At 38.1% G+C, this 17,264-nt stretch overlaps 1 protein-coding gene across 2 annotated transcripts in view; it reads right to left on the bottom strand.

Moving 5' to 3' along the window:
- The window catches only part of TTK (TTK protein kinase), a 91,666-nt gene that overhangs the window by 55,899 nt on the left and 18,503 nt on the right, over positions 1-17,264 (bottom strand). The gene's annotated exons all lie outside the window — the stretch shown is intronic.

Raw genomic sequence — 17,264 nt, forward strand, 5'->3', positions numbered from 1 at the left:
TTAGGGAGGCTATGGCAAGAACGGTTCGTTCGCAGAGCTACCTTCAACTCTGCGGCCTGCGCAAGAATCTGCGTTTTTTGTCCTTGAGCCTTCCATTTGTGCCTTTCCGCTCTCCTAAAATAAGTAACTCCGCGCTTCTTCAAGCCAAGGCCCTCCCCTTTGTCAGAATTCTGTGCAGAATTCGCAAGCCCGTCTGGATTGCAGCGGCCCGAACTCGCCTGATCAGCCCCCTCCCTCCGAATTTGTCCCATTCAGGAGCTCAGGTGCCCTCAGGGAAAGGGCACCTCCCTAGTAATCCACCCGTGCTGGGCCTTTGCTGTTAAAGTGGCTTTGTGGTTCAAGGCAACACTTTCTTCTCTGCCAATCGAAGAGATGTCTTTGTTGTACCAGCATTAGGACATATGCTGTACGGTAGAACAGGCTGGTTGGTTTTGTGTATGTGTAGGAAACAGACTACAGCTGTCACTTGTTAACTCCAAAACTGTCCTTAGAACCCTCGCATTCCCAGCTCTGGCTAGCTACTTAGCCAGCAAGAAAGCCTTTCCTCACTTACTGCATCTTTCTAGATCTACTGGCTATGTATTTTTACCTCAGCAGAACAGAATCATCTGCCGTAGACCACGGTTGGGTGATCACCACCTTTACACCGTTGCGTCTAACACTGCTTTAACTTGGAAGGAATTATTATTCCACCAATTCTGTTGCTCTCTTGGGGCCTGATTTCAAAATTTGAATCGTCCTAAAAATACAACTGCTGAATAACCTCACCCTAACACTTCTTTCTATATATTCATTCCTTTAGTAATCTCAATTTTTAAACACCAACTATATGCTAATGACTCCCAAATTTATATTTCCAGCTGAGCTCTCTCCCCTGAACTCCAGAATCATATATTCATTGCCTAATTAACATCTCCACTTAACTGTCTCATGGGTACCTAAAAACTGAAAATGTCTAAAACACCCTCCCATCTTCTTCTCCCTTATCCCCCAAACCTGCTTCTTACAAAACCTTCTCTGTAAAAGACAATCTCGTTGTTCTAATTTTTAGGCCAAAATCTTTGGGGTCATCCATAACACCACATACAATTTATAGGCAGATTGTGTTAGGTCCAGCAAAGTATTCCTGGAATCCTATCACTTCTCACCTTTCACTGTTACCAGCCTAGTCCTTCATCACTTGGATTAGTGCAGTAGCCTCCTGGCTGGTCTCCTTGTGTCTGCCTTTGCCTCACTTCAATTTATTCTCCAGCACAGCAGAGTATTCTTAAATTAATCACATCACGTCACTCCTTTGCTCCAAACCCTTCAGAGCTCCCTGTCTCACCCAGAATAAAAGCCAGAAGTCCTTAGAATGATCTAGAGCTGTACTGTTCAATATGATAATTCCTAGCTACATAGACTATTGAGCACTTGAAACGTGGCTAGTGCATTTGAAGAACTGAATTTTTAAATTAATTAAGTTCATTAAAACCTGACATTCGGGGCAATTATTGGAAGACTTTTAAGTATGTTTAGAACCTGAGTATGTGAACCTACTTTTTCAAATGTAAATCTTGTGAGACCTAAATGCAGATTAAGTACTTTCTGTGAAAGTGCTTATATGTTTTAAGTATAAATACACACGGATTTTGAAGACTTAGTATGAAAAAATAATGTAAAATATATAATGGATAATGTAAATATTGATCACAGTTTGAAATGATATTTTTATATAGTGTATTAAATAAGATATATTATTAAAATTAATATCCCCTGTCACAGACCAGAGGAGACTAAGGAGACATGACAACTAAATGCAATATGGTATCATGGATTGGATCCTGGAACAGAAAGTGGACATTAATGGGCAAATGATGAAATCCAAATAATAAATGTGATTTAGTTAATAGTAATGTACCAGTGTTGGTACACTTTTTCTTAAATTCCACCTATGAGTGAGATTGCATGATAATTGTCTTTCTCTGACTGATTTTGCTTAGCATAATACCCTCTAGTTCCATCAGGTCATTGCAAATGGCAAGATTTCATTTTTTTGATGGCTGAGTAGTATTCCATTTGTGTGTGTGTGTGTGTGTGTGTGTGTGTGTGTGTGTGTATACACACACCACATCTTTATCCATTCATATGTTGATGGACATCTGGGCTCTTTCCATAGTTAGGCTATTGTGGACATTGCTGCTATAAACATTGGGGAGCAGGTGCCCCTTCAGATCACTACATTTGTATCTTTGGGGTAAATACCTAGTAGTGCAATTGCTGGGTCGTAGGGTAGCATTTTGACAAATATATCACAGTTATATAAGACCTTAAAAATAGGGAAATTGAGTGAAGAGTATACACCCAATTTTCTGTACTACATTTACAACCTTTGTGTAAACCAAAAATTATTCCAAAATAAAAAATTTAATGAGATTTACTTTCACCTATTTCTTCTTACTTTTTAATATGGTTAATGGAAAATTGACAATTACATATGTGTTTTGCATTGTATTTCCAGCAGTGGTCTATAACATCCTATAGATTTTTTTAAGTTTTATTTTATTATGTTAATCACCATACATTACATCATTAGTTTTTGATGTAGTGTTCCATGATTCATTGTTTGTGTATAACACCCAGTGCTCCACGCAGAACGTGCCCTCCTCAATATCCATCACCAGGCTAACCCATCCCCCCACCCCCTCCCCTCTAAACCCTCAGTTTGTTTCTCAGAGTCCATAGTCTCTCATGGTTCATCTCCCCCTCCAATTTCCCCCCCTTCATTTTCCCCTTCCTTCTCCTAATGTCCTCCATGCTATTCCTTATGTTCCACAGATAAGTGAAACCATATGATAATTGACTTTCTCTGCTTATTTCATTTAGCATAATGCTTTGTGATTAATAAATGAACAGAACCCTCAGTTTGTTTCCTGAGATTAAGAATTCCTCATATCAGTGAGATCATATGATACATGTCTTTCTCTCATTGACTTATTTCGCTCAGCGTAATACCTTCTAGTTCCATCCACGTCGTTGCAAATGGCAAGATTTCAGTTTTTTGATGGCTGCATAATATTCCATTGTATATGTATACCACATCTTCTTTATCCATTCATCTGTTGATGGACATCTTGGCTCTTTCCATAGTTTGGCTATTGTGGACATTGCTGCGATAAACATTGGGGTGCACGTCTCCCTTCAGATCACTACATTTGTATCTTTGGGGTAAATACTCAGTAGTGCAATTGCTGGGTTGTAGGGTAGCTCTATTTTCAACTTTTTGAGGAACCTCCATACTGTTTTCCAGAGTGGCTGCACCAGCTTGCATTCCCACCAACAGTGTAGGAGGGTTCCCCTTTCTCTGCATCCTCGCCAACATGTGTCATTTCCTGACTTGTTAATTTTAGCCATTCTGACTGGTGTGAGGTAATATCTCATTGAGGTTTTGATTTGGTAAAATCCTATAATTTTACTCATCTGACCTACTTATTATCTTATTTATTTTCTGACTCTCTACCCACTCCCCCACTAGAATGTAAGCTCCGTAAGTACAGGAATTTTTTTTTAAGATTTTAAAAAAATTTATTTATTTATTTGACAGGGAGAGACACAGCGAGAGAGGGAACACAAGCAGGGGGAGTAGGAGAGGGAGATGCAGGCTTCCCCGTGGAGCAGGGAGCCCGATGCGGGTCTCGATCCCAGGACCCTAGGATCATGACCTGAGCCGAAGGCAGACGCTTAACGACTGAGCCACCCAGGTGCCCCAGTACAGGAATTTTTGTCTACTTTGTTCATTACAGTATCCTGAGTGCTTAGAATTGTATCTGGTACTTTGTAGACACTCAGTGAATGTTAGCTAATTACTAACGTTTGCAACCATTGGAGTACTTCAGAATCCTATTTCCTCTACTAGATTTGTAGACTTCTTGAGGACAAGAAGCTTCTAACCATGTAAGCTTCCTATAAGTGCTTGAAGAACCTTTTTACGGTGTCCTACACAATTCTCAGCAACTATTTATTGACAGGTTATCATTACAAGCTATTCAGAAACAAAAGTAGATACCATTCTTGGCTAAATGCTTTATTGATTGTTTTCATGGGAGATATGTAACAATGTGCCATATTGGGATGAATAGTTCCACTGAAGTGTTTAGACATCTACAGATGAGGGTGTCCAAGGCTTTCCTACTTTACCCAGAATCAATGCTTCTGACTCACCTATCCAAATAGATTTTGATCCTTAATTGTTGTTCATTCAGGCCATTGGAATCATAGAACAAGGGGAGGCCACCTCCAGAGATGACTAAGGAAATGAAGTTGTTCCAGTGAAGATAATATACCACAATTACTAGTTTGTCTTAAAACCAACTTCATCTGACATAAATAAACTTGTTTATTTTCAGTCAAGCTTTCCACAAAACAATACAATTAACCAAGAGGTTATGACTTCAAGATGGAAAGCTTCACATTTTTTTACACACATAAAATTTGGACCGTGTAACTTTGCCATTATCATCATGTCACTTTTTTTGCTAATCTGATGACTTTCTGTTAGTATGGTTGCTTTAAAAAAAAAATCAATTATTGAAGTCATTGTTACATGAGTTCACTAAATCCCAAACTTTGGTTGCAGAAACTGTTTCCCATATTTGGATGATAAGTTTTTACAGAATGTAGTCACAGTGATTATTCTAGGGTTAAAAACTTATTAGTATACCTGATTTGGGTGCATATAGGAATGGTGTGAACCTATAAGAATGGTGGGAGCCTGTAAAAATAATAACAGGAAAGCTACATACCACAGAATGGACCAAGCCTCTTCCAAAAGAAAAAAAGGGGGGGCAAGGGCAGCCAACAGAGTACTTCAGGATTATGAAGAGAAATGGCAATGAGAGTTGAGATTATGTTCTGACCAAGGAAAACAGCAGTGATGGTTTGGGACTACTACTTGGATACCAGGTATTATTTAGTTATTCAGACAATAGATCATGTTAACAAATGACAGAAGACAAATAAGATTCCTATTTTTCTTTTTTCTCCATCATGGGTAATAGCATTCAAACTGACAATCTTTTTTTTTTTTTTTTAAGATTTTATATCTTTATTTGACAGAGAGAGACACAGACAGATAGAGGGAACACAAGCAGGGGGAGTGGGAGAGGGAGAAGCAGGCTTCCCGCTGAGCAGGGAGCCCGATGCGGGGCTCGATCCCAGGACCCCGGGATCATGACCTGAGCCAAAGGCAGATGCCCAACGACTGAGCCACCCAGGCACCCCTCAAACTGACAATCTTAAAAACAAATATGGTTGGGGTGCCTGGGTGGATCAGTTGGTTAAGCATCTGACTCTTGATTTTGGCTCAGGTCCTGATCTCAGGGTCCTGAAGGTAAGCCCTGTGTTGAGCTCTGCTCTGGGTGTGGCACCTGCTTGAGATTCTCTCCCTCTCTCTCCCTCTGCCCCTCTTCTCTCTCTCTCTCTCTCTCTCAAAAACAAACAAACCCAAAAAACAAAAAACAAATACAGTTGAAACTCTTACCAGGTGAAGCTGTATAAGAAAGATTTAAATTTTGTTAAAATTTTCTGACACAGTGACTTTTTAAAAAAATTTTAGCCATATGTTTTCAATCTCAGCTATATAGAAGGAACCTCACATAGCTGGGTAATATATTGGAGATAATAAGCAGAATATTGAAAAAATTTGCGTTATAGTTCCAGAAACATTGTTGGCAGTTTCTGAAAAGTCATGATAAACAAGACCAATGATGGGAAATCAGAAATGGACAAGTGACTCTTTTTAGAAAAGGTAAAATTTGGAAGCTGTAGGTCTATATAATCTGGATGTGGATTTTTAGCTCAATTCTGGAATATAAAATTGTTTAGAAGCAGAGATCTGCAGATACCAACATGGATTCATTAAAAAAAAGCCATATAGAATAAACTAAACTCTCACTATGACAGTTTCTAAATTTAGGGAAGGCAATAAACATAGAATACCTTCATTTTTGCAAAGAAAGTGATAAAGACTCTCTTACTGTTTTTGTGGACAGGAGATGTGAATGTAAGCTCCATGCTGTTAATGTGAGATGATCCTGCAACTCTATGGACCATTATTCTCAAAGAACACTGCTTAATGGTTTGAGGAGAACTTCAGGTTGATCCCTTGTGGAAGGCCTCAGAACTCTATCCCTGGTCTTACTCTAAACTATATATTTTATCTGTGTGACAAACATATAGAAATAATGCTTATTCATTTTTCACATACTAATTAAAACAAAAAAAGGCAAAATGTCAGAAGAGAATTAAAAAGGATAAAATTAACAATATGAAATCTACAGGGATAAACGTAATTTAGGTTTATAAAAATAAAGTTCTCAAATACATAATTAGAGTCCAGCCAAGATGGAGAAACACAGTCCAGATTTATTCTCTGGAAACAACAAAGGCTGCACAAAATAAATGAAACAAGCATTTTCAAGCATTAGATACCAGACAGCATAGGACAATGATCCCTTAGCGCAAGGAAACAAGCAAATGAGCCCTGACATTGTCTGTACGTTAGTGCCTGGAGAGAGTTTCCAAGATGCAGTATAGGAAGGGGGAAAGCCAGGCATTGCCTGGCATTCCCCATAAGTTAAGAAGATGGAGTCTGGGATGGCCGAGGCAGCTAAAGTTCATAGGGCAGAGTACCAGAAAAAAAGTAAGCAGGACAGAGAGAGAATTCTGGAAATCTACAGAGAGGCCTCTTGAGGCTCTGGCTGAGTACCAATGAGTGCATGTGTCTTATTTTCCCCCAAGGAAAATGAGAGCTGAAAGGATCAGAGGGAATAATCTCTAGAGCCATAAAAAACAAGGGATAGTTCATGTTCACAGAGCATCAGACAAAGAACTTATATATTGCCTCAGTACTGGAGCAAAACTAGCCCTAAACTAAAGACTGCACTGGTCCAGCCTAACAAAACTTAAGAGCAAGCCTTAAAAGGATCAAGTTGTTTCTACATGATTTAACTGCATTCTAAAACAAAGCTTAAGAATATGTATAGAAGTACATGAAAATCCAACCAGATCAAATTCACAATGTCTAATTGAAAACATGACCAGTTATTCAAAGAAGCAGGAAAATGAGTAGATCAAACAACAGAAATTTATTTTCCCACAGTTCTGAAGGCTGGAAGTCCAAGATCAAGGTTCTAGCAGGGTTGTATCCAGTGAGGCCTCCTTTCTCAGCTTGCAGATGGCCACCTTCTCAGCATGTCCCTCAAATGGCCTTCCTCTGTGTACAAACTGAGAAAGAGAGAGAGAGAGAGAAGAAAGTCTCTTCTTATAAGAACACATCCCATTGGGGGTGTCCTAATATGATGACCACATACATTTTGGATTTTAACATATGAATTTTTAGGGGGACACAAACATTCAGTCCACATATAATATATATAGTGACTAATAGAGTTAAAACTATAAATGTAATTATGCACACACACGTACATTTCTTTAATGGTGGGCGAATGGATGAAAGTAAAATAAACATAAATGAGAAATCCCATCAGGAAGCCCCAAATATTTTCAAAATGTTTAGAAGATACTTTAAAGATGGAGCTGTGTTCCATATTTTAGCCTATTGGTGACTCAATCTTTCCTACCTGCTAATTCAGCCTTCTGTTTCTTTGAAAAATCCACATTCCTCCACTATTTCTGAGAGGCCCTTGGGTTTTACACAAGTGTTCATATATAAGAACAGACAGCCAGGGTGCCTGGGTGGCTCAATCAGTTAAGTGTCAGCCTTCAGCTCAGGTCGTGGTCTTGGGGTCCTGGGATTGAGCTCCGCATCAGGCTCTCTGCTCATTGGGGGGTCTGCTTCTCATTCTCCATCTCCCTCTGCACCCTCCCCATCCCACTCATGGTCTCTCTCTCTCTGTCAAATAAACAAAATCTTAAAAAACAACAACAAAAAAAACAGGCAGTCACTACATAATATTTGAATTGTCTTCCTTTGGCTGCTGCACTCACTCTTCTCAGGATCCTATCAGGTCTGCAGGGCATCTCTGCCATTTTCCCTGTTACCTTACTATTACTAAGACTTTTAGATCACAAGTTTTATGTGTATGTTGCCAAATTCGTCGACATAGGGCCGTGTGTGTGTGTGTGTGTGTGTGTGTGTGTGTGTTGGTTTTGTTTTTGTTTTTGTTTGGTTTTAATTTTTTTGTGGGCTCCATGCTGGGGCTTGAACTCACAACCCTGAGATCAAGACCTAAGCTGATATCAAGAGTCAGACACTTAACTGACTGAGCCACCGATGTACCCCCAAAATAGGGCTGTTCTAATGTGAAAGGTAGGCCTATAAAAGTTTCACTGCCATGAATCTCCTGGGAGGGGCAGTTGCTAGATAGTTAGTCTTGGTATGGAAATCCTCCAGTGAAGAGGAGGAAACCAGAGCCACCCTGATGTCTCAGGGAGTGTCCCATTTTATGGCCCCCAAAGGGAATAAGCAGGAGTTCAGCTATTTGAGTCAATGTAGAGACACCACACGTTAGTGTGAAGAATGAGCTTGGTGGTAAGTCACTGAATAGTGCCAGTTGACATTTTCTCAGGACCAGCTCATAAGAATTTTAGTTTCTTGAGATTTGAGGGAGAGTACTGTTAGAAAATGGAAATGAAAAATCTCAGCACCTGTTACTGTAATTTCTAAAATTATGACTGTCCCTTGCTTATAACATCCATAGCATTCCTAGTAACTGAAGCAAGAAGCCATGCTCCTGATCAAAGTTTAAGGCCCTGTATTATTTGGCCCTTCCTGATTCTCTAAGCTCATCTCATCACACTTTCTTCTCTCTCACTAAGTTCTAGCTCCCTGGCTTCCTCTCAGTTCCTGAACACACTGAATTTTTTCTCACCTAAGGGCCCTGCCTTTTATTGTTGCTTTTACCTAGAACACTCATCTGCAGATCTCTGGTGGTTGGCTCTTTTCCATCTTTTAGATTCCTGTTCAAATATTACCTCTTCAGTGGGGCCTTTCAGTTGTTTGTCATCATATCACTATGCTTATTCCCTTCCCTGTACTTAACCCTATCTGTATTTATTTTATATTGATCTTTGTGTGTATTATCCTTGTGTTTATTATCTACTCCTACCAAGTAAGCATTTTGAAATTAAAATCCTTCCTTGCTTACTTGTTCATTATTATGCCAAAAACATTGAATGGTATGTAGCAGTGTAGGTAGTTAATAAAAATTGTTGAATGAATAAATAAATGAATCTGTGTTGCCCACCAGGCTATGAGGTCTGTAAGGAATTGATTAAAATATGTTTTGCACACTATGTACTCTATCCCCCTGCACAAAGGATGTGCTTATGTGCTGAAAGAAATCAAAGAAAAGTAATAAGTCAAGGGGAACTATTAAAAACCTAAGAGGCTAAGCCATTTTGACCAGGTAGTAGTTAAACATAGCTGTATCTTCCATCTGTGGTTATTGTGAGCCTGCATCTAGCTCTGAAGGGACCTCGCCAGCCTGTAGGTGCATTCAGGGTCACTTGAAGATGATTCAGATCTTATTACCCCTAGTTGCATAAAGCTGGTCCTCAACCCCAAAGATGCTCCCTTTAGCATTTCTGAGAGTCATAGGGGATGTCTTACTTGTGATCAGAAACCGACAGATACCTTACTAGATACCTCATTTCTCCTCCAACAGTCACCACAGCTTTCCCAGATCCTATTCCCCCAAGCATCTCATTCTTCACCTTATTGCTACTCCACTGAGCCCAAAGGATGTCACCACATGCTGCAGTTCTGAAAAGTTCAAAGAACCAAAATTTGGTGATCTGTGGCAAATTGGGGTTATCTGTCTCCAATTTGTAACATTCAATCTGAGGGGTCAAAAACAATGCAATATATCTGTGTGTATGCCTTCATGTTTCATGAAGTGTTCAGTGAATGTTCTTCCAATTTTTACTTATCGTCCTCATTTGACCTAGGACCCAGACAAGAATGTATGGGACTGGGCTTAGAACAGATGTGACAGTCACAAGGGTATACTCAGAATCTCTTTCCTCCTCTGATGAGTAGGGTTTTGATACTGGGGAGTTCATTAGGTCTTCCTCCTTCCACCTGTAGGATGAATTCTTTTCCAGGAGACTCTCAATAGCCCCCTCTCAATTTGACTTCTATTAGAATATCTCACAATTTACCCCAAATGCCCAGTAGTCCAGCAGGAGACAAAACTCGGGCTTTTTCCATAGGCTCTTCAGGCCCCAGGAAAATAGGCTGGTCACAAACTTCCCAGACATGTTCGGACAGGTATGAGCCTACAGGAGCTGCACCTCAGGTTTGTTATCCTGATGCACAAGAAAATCTTCAAATGAACTCAGCAGTGACAAGCTTTCAAGTCACGTAACGCCATCCCACACCCTTGGTAAGAAAGCAGCCAGGAGCAACAGAAGCCATGAGGTGGCAGCAAGAGCAATTTAAAGGCCACCAAAGGGAACACAGAAGACAATCACACCAAAGGATATTCTATCAAGGACTGGAAGGAATTTGGGCTTTCAATAATTCTGCTGGAAATCCTCCATGATACTCCTCATATTGGAGACACAGATTACTTGTTAATATATATTGACTGGAAAAATATATGCAGCATTAAAATAATTTCTTTATTTGGATGATGGAATTGTGGTGCTTTTTCAAAATAATTTTAGTTTTTATACTTTGTTACTCTGTTTTCACAATTAAAGGGCCAAGGAGTAAGTGAAGATTACTGTTAGATATCTGTGAGCCTATCATTCTAAGATCATCAGCTCAACAATAACCTCTTGTTCAAACCAAGAATAATTTATTCTCTCTAATCCCTTATCCAGTTTGTGAATGTGTACATTGAAAGCCATAATGTAATTCAAATTCACAAATTCAAAAGTGCAAGGACTACCATATTTGTTTATAATCTATAAATCACTTGAAAGCTAACTCCATGCCCCATTCTTATAGGCTGGTGGGAAATTCAGTAGTAATTGGAGCTCCACCCACCCAGGGCTGTACCTGTGTCTTGTGTTTGACTAAGACTCCAGGGGGCTCCAGTCATCAATCATTTGCTCACAGTGATTACTGAAGAACTGTTGGGACATTTCCAGGGAATCTGCTGCTTTGGTCCACATTTAGGGTCCTGGAATCATCAGCAAGCCTGACAGTATCTGTACTGAAGGTACAATGTTCTGAGTGCCCCCAGAAAGAAGCCAGCTCCTTCTAGGAGTCTCGCCACCTCTTGCCTGTGAGGCAAGGAAATACTAAGGGACTGGTCACCTGTTTGGAATGGATAATTCCAAAAAAGCCATCAATATGAATTCCTAGAGAACATTTGTAACAACTAAAACACATATAATTAACTTTGTAACACACAGCTGTGAAGATAAACATAGTAAACAGTATTCTGAAATTCTAAAATAATTTCTGCAGATTAAATATAGGGCACAGAATGGTTAAAGTCTTTTCCTATTTATTTATCCTATTTAGAATTATCTTCTAATTGTGTTGCCTGGGAGGGGCCTGAATTAACTTATTATCTCAATACATAAAGTAACTCAATGCCTTTCCTCGGTTAGTTATGAAAAGAATTTAATACATTATTTTATTCTAATATTTAGGCGCCTGAAGCTTTCTTCTTACATAATTAAATGTGCAACTTTTAGTCATGGGAGCAATGTCTTAATATTTTCGTATTATTGTCTTTTATTTCAAATCTTAAGAAAGGATTTCACTGACTCTAAGCACACAGATGGGCAAGGCATTTACCTGCGGCAAGGAAAAATTCACCCACCCATAGCCTTTTGCACAACCATGTGTGCACACAGTCTGATTAGAGTGCCACTTGCGCCATGGACATCCGGGATAGTGACAGCAGTACCTGTCAGGGGATCACTCCCTGATTTATCGGATACGGCAAGGTTGCACAGGGAGTGTCCAACAGCCCAACTAGTCCTGTTGGATTGGAACCCACAGATGGCTCTGGAGGTGAAGAAGGGAGCAACAAGAGTCCCTTTCTGTAAAAACAGTCCAGATGAGGAAATTAAGAGGCACCTTCCCTATTGACTGTAGATGAGTGCAGGGAGGAGAGACAGAAGAAAAGCAGACATTGGCAAATGATAATTTTTTTGACAACACAAGTATCTTATAGAAGATAAGTCATCTGAGTTTTAAAAATGAAAGGAGAGGGAAAGAGAAATAGGAATTCAGGGCGGAAATATAGCACTCTTAGTGAGTGAAATTGAGGTTTACAAAAAGTAAATTTCTCTGGAATAGTACTTTATTAAGGTTTGGATATTTAATAATTGTTGATTTAGAGTTCTGAATTATAAACATTTGGGAAAGAAATATATCTTACAATATGATCACATCAAATAAACCTATATCAATATGTTATGGTAATAGCAATTATAGGAAATTGGTCATAAGTTCCTGAAGGAAATATCAAGAGCGCAACAGAAAATGGTAATGTTTTCTATTTGTAAGTAACCTTATAATTTTCAAAGTGCTTTACTTTGATCCTATTAGTTTATGAAATAGGCATAACATTTTTTTTTTTTTTTATCATTTTGCAGGTAGGAGATTGAAGACTAGACCAGTTTACTGACTTGCCCTGGGTTATATGTCTGGAAAACAGCAAAACTAGGATAAGAATTCTGGACTTTTGCTTCCAAGTCCATTTTTATTTCTATCATAAGGATCTTTCATAATTCTATAGTTTTTGTCAGTGAAAATAGCCATTAATTTTCAAAATGGAGTAAACAGTCTCATGGACTGTTTAAATAATATGTGAATCAATTTAATAAACAAGTTGCTCACAACTTTCCCTTGGGTTCTTCAAGAGCCTGACTCCTCAATCAGCTTAGTTGACAGATGGCTGAGTGTATAATTTGAAGAACATAGCTTCTTACCCACTCCACCCTTTGCCCCAGTTTCTACTAAAAGCTGGCACCACAGCCATGATACTGCATTCAGTTCAGGAATTTTGAGTTGGCTTTAAACCCGTCTTAGCAATTGCCAACCAGGCTATTTCACTTAGTCTGGAAAGGGCAAAAGTAGGAAGACATAAATGCAAAGAGATTGTTAGGTTCATTCTCTTGCCCCACCAATTTCTTAGCTCCACCCCTTTCCATCCAGACCGAGGTGTAAATGTGCAGATAAGTGAGACTGGACACTTTAGTTGGGTCACAAAGACCGTGAGAGGGCCATACATTTCAGGTGCCCCAAATGCTGTCAGCTCTGAAGGCTCCCCAGAAACTATGGAAGCTCCACATGATGTGGTTCCATGGAGGCTATCCCATTGCACTTAGACATTTTGGGTTATCCTGGGTCTCCTTTATGATCAGAAAAGGTCCACTCCTAACATTTGTGAGCTCCATGGCAAGAGTACAAATAGAGGTCCACATACCATATATCTAAATATTTAAATGTTATAGGTCAGGCTAACAAGCTGTAAGATGAAGTATGTTCTCTCCTACTGAAATACCAGTATATTCATAATAACAAAAATAAAATATGTGTTTAAAGCTATGGCTGGCTATTACTGATAGTTGGCAAAACATAGAAGACATTTGAATTTAATTATTACTCTACGTTTTAGGGATTTTTTTGTTGATGGGCCAGAGATATTTATATTAATAACATAAAACTTTATAATTTATAAATTATTTCTAATTTGACTCATTCCATGAATTTATTTTTCTTACTTTCACTAGAAAAAATCACTCATTATATTATTCTAATTAAGATTTTTACATTATTTGTGTTCTACTGACAGTAAAGAGCTAAAAGTTTAAAAAATAATTGCAACTATACTAAGAGTACAAAATTTGAATGTATTTTCAGCAAAAATTAAAATATAAAAATTAAGGTATTTTATATATATTTTTCCAAAAATCATTTTCTTCTAAAATATTCAAATTATATGTACATTAAAATTAAGTCAAAATACAAATTCTAATCAATGCAGATGAAAAAAATTTTTTTAAAGATTTTATTTATTTATTTGACAGAGAGAGAGAGTATAAGCAGGGGGAGCAGCAGGCAGAGGGAGAGGGAGAAGCAGGGAGCCCAACGTGGGACTCAATCCCAGGACCGTTGGATCATGCCCTGAGCTGAAGGCAATGCTTAAGCGATTGAGCCACCCAGGTGCCTGCATATGAAAAATTTTAATCAAAGTGATTAAATAAAGTTTATTTTCTAAATCATTTTTAAACATTTAATTAATTCTTAGTAGACATTTTTATAAAAATAAAACTATCCACCCATGGACCTTGAGGGCATCATGATAAATGAAAAAGGTCAGACAGACAAAAATAAATGCTGTATGATCTCACCTATATGTGAAATGTTAGAACAAAACAAAAACCCCAAACAAACTCACAGATACAGAGAACAGATTGGTGGTTGCCAGAGGTGGGGGATGAGGGGTGGAAAAAATAGGTAAAGGTGGTCAAAAGGTAAAAACTTTCAATTAAAAAATAAGTAAGTCCTAGGGATGCCATGTACATCATAGTGACTCCAGTTAATAATATGTATTGTATACTTAAAAGTTGCTAAAAGAGTAGATCTTAAAAGTTCTCATCTTAAGGAGAAAAGTGTGTAACTATGTATGGTGACAGATGTTAACTAGACTTATTCTGGTAATCATTTCATAATACATACAAATTTTAAATCCTTATGTTGTTCACCTGAAAGTAATATATGTCAGTTATATCTCAATTAAAAAAAACTATTCACAATTCTAGCATTGCATTTAATTGTTAATAAAGAATCAGTACCACACTTTATAAATATTATGTCTAGATTGGCACTGTCCAATAGAAATATAGTACAAGGCACATGCATAACTTTTAATTTTTTACATTAAAAGTTTTTCTACATTAGAATTAAAAAGTAAACATTTAAAATAATTGAAATTAATTTTAATAATATATTTTATTTAATGCAAAGTATTAAAATATTGTTCCAACATGTAATCTATATAACAATAATTAATGAGGTCTTTCACATTCTTTTTTTCACACTGAGTGTGAAAAATTTGATGTCTTTGTTACACTTACAGCACTTCTCTGTCAGACTAGCTACATTTCAGTTGCCCCAACAACCACATGTGGTTAAGACTACCATATTGGACAGCAACATAAACTGTTACAAATACCATATTGATTGGTAAAGGCCTTCAGACGCATACATTGAAACACAAAGAGAAGCAAGCAAATGTATGTACCACACTCCTGGGAATGATGTTAAGAGGAAGAACTTGACAAGTTAATTAGTCTTTCTATTATCTAAGCACTTCTACCACTAACTGCTCTGAAGCAGTGTCCATCTCCACTGTTGGCAGTGGTACAACCCACAAACTCTCATGGCTGCAGGTGCCTTTTGCTTCAGAGGTCCTAGGATAAGAGGTTTGAAGAAGCATTTCCTTGGGGCTGGAATGGGGTTAGGAACAAGAGTGGATGTTTAGGGTTACAAATCACACTGTGTAATGCTGAGCACTAGATGAGTAACGAAGATTGAACGTGTTTGTTAATAAAAGTATTTGTTGGTGTGCATGTGAAAATTGAGGCTCAGGCGAGGGGCTCTTGCCCTGGTATGAGGGAGGTACGGGATGAGGGCACGCCTAGAGCTAGCTGGGCTTCCTGGGGGTACTGCAGAATATAGGAAGAGACGGGGAGAGGCCAGGCCTCCGAGGCCTGTGCTAGACCGGGACTGTGAATCCACGACGACATGAGTTTCTGTGTTGAGTTATTGAAATGTTCAGCATAAGGATGTTCACTGGTATATATTTTTCCCTCTGCTGTATTTTTTGATGCATTGGCTCCAATATCAGGGTTAAATTTGAGAAAAGCAAGGATGGAAGAGAGACAGATACCTTTTGAGAGATGCATAACAAATAATGACTGATCCAACCTCCCTCACCAACCTCCCATCTCTCAAACACACAGATACATCCCTTACCATATACACACACAAATATGTGCAACTCCAGGGGGGATGTATTGTACTGTATTGCTTTTATGCCTTCGTTTTTAAAGATATATATGATAAAATACATGAGAGGACACAATCTCCCAGAAATACTTGCTGCCAATACATTTTGCTGAAATTGACTCCCAAAACTCTCACCTGTGTTTCATTTTATAACTGAATCTAACAATTTCCCTGAAAGCCTTGTGAAGAGGAGCTACATAGGACTTTCTGCTTGCCCTTTTAGAGAAATGATATCATGTAGTATTACATACATGGTAGTCTTTGCAGGGCCTCACCTCAGAAGACACATGACATCAGTTTCCATTACTGCTCATATTAACTTGATCATTTTGTTAAGGTACTATCTGCCAATTTTTCATTGTAAAACTTTCTTCTCCCCTTTGTAATTAATGTGATCTGTGTGAAGTGATGTTTCAGATTATGTGATTATCCTGTTCCTTAACAATCCTCCAATCAGTAATTTTAGCATCTATTAATAGTTCTAGCCAGAATCAACTATTACTATAGCTGTTGGAAAAACAAGGCTTTTCTACTTTTTATCATTCCTTCTGTATTTATTGGTATTTGTGTCAAAAGATACAAAGATGTCACTCATTTATATTAGTTTTATGGGAGCTGTAGGAATTTTACTTTGCTACCTCTGATATAAGCTACTTCCATTCATATCTTATTTATTAATAATTTAATCAAAAGCCTATAGAATAGGAAGTGCTTTGTGGGAAATACCAAAATAGTGAATATGGTGGCCTTAGCTTCTTCTTTTCTTACCACTCACCAGCAGTGTTACAGGATACATGCCATTTTTGCTGCATGATATCAAAGAGAACAGATGCTGTAAATTCATATTCAGTCTGGGCATAGAAAGGCTATTTTAGAATGTGTACAAGAAATCATTGCTTAGTTCTAGCTGTTTTGTTGTCACAATGTTTTGGGTTTCTTTGCCTTCTTATTCTTTTTGACTTTCTTTTTATTGAGCTTTACTCTTTTGCCCCTTCCTACTCAGAAGAAATGTCTGCTCATTTACATTTGTAATGCTCAAAAATTTTGAATAAAATGCTTAAATATCAATTATAGTGAATAGAGATTTTTATAAATATTCAACACACACTATAATCTACTATTTCCTAGCTAGCAAATTAGTAAAGCTCAGTGCATTGTAAATAACAATCTTCATGGTACTTTGGTCTTATTTATTTTTGCCAAATGATAATTAGGAGAGTGGAGACTGGCTCCAGTAATTAGACAAGGAGATAAAATGCCTGGTGTGTGCGTGTATAGGTAT

Source organism: Zalophus californianus, chromosome 7 (genome assembly GCF_009762305.2).
Source record: "Zalophus californianus isolate mZalCal1 chromosome 7, mZalCal1.pri.v2, whole genome shotgun sequence".
In the NCBI taxonomy this organism is placed as follows: domain Eukaryota; kingdom Metazoa; phylum Chordata; class Mammalia; order Carnivora; family Otariidae; genus Zalophus; species Zalophus californianus.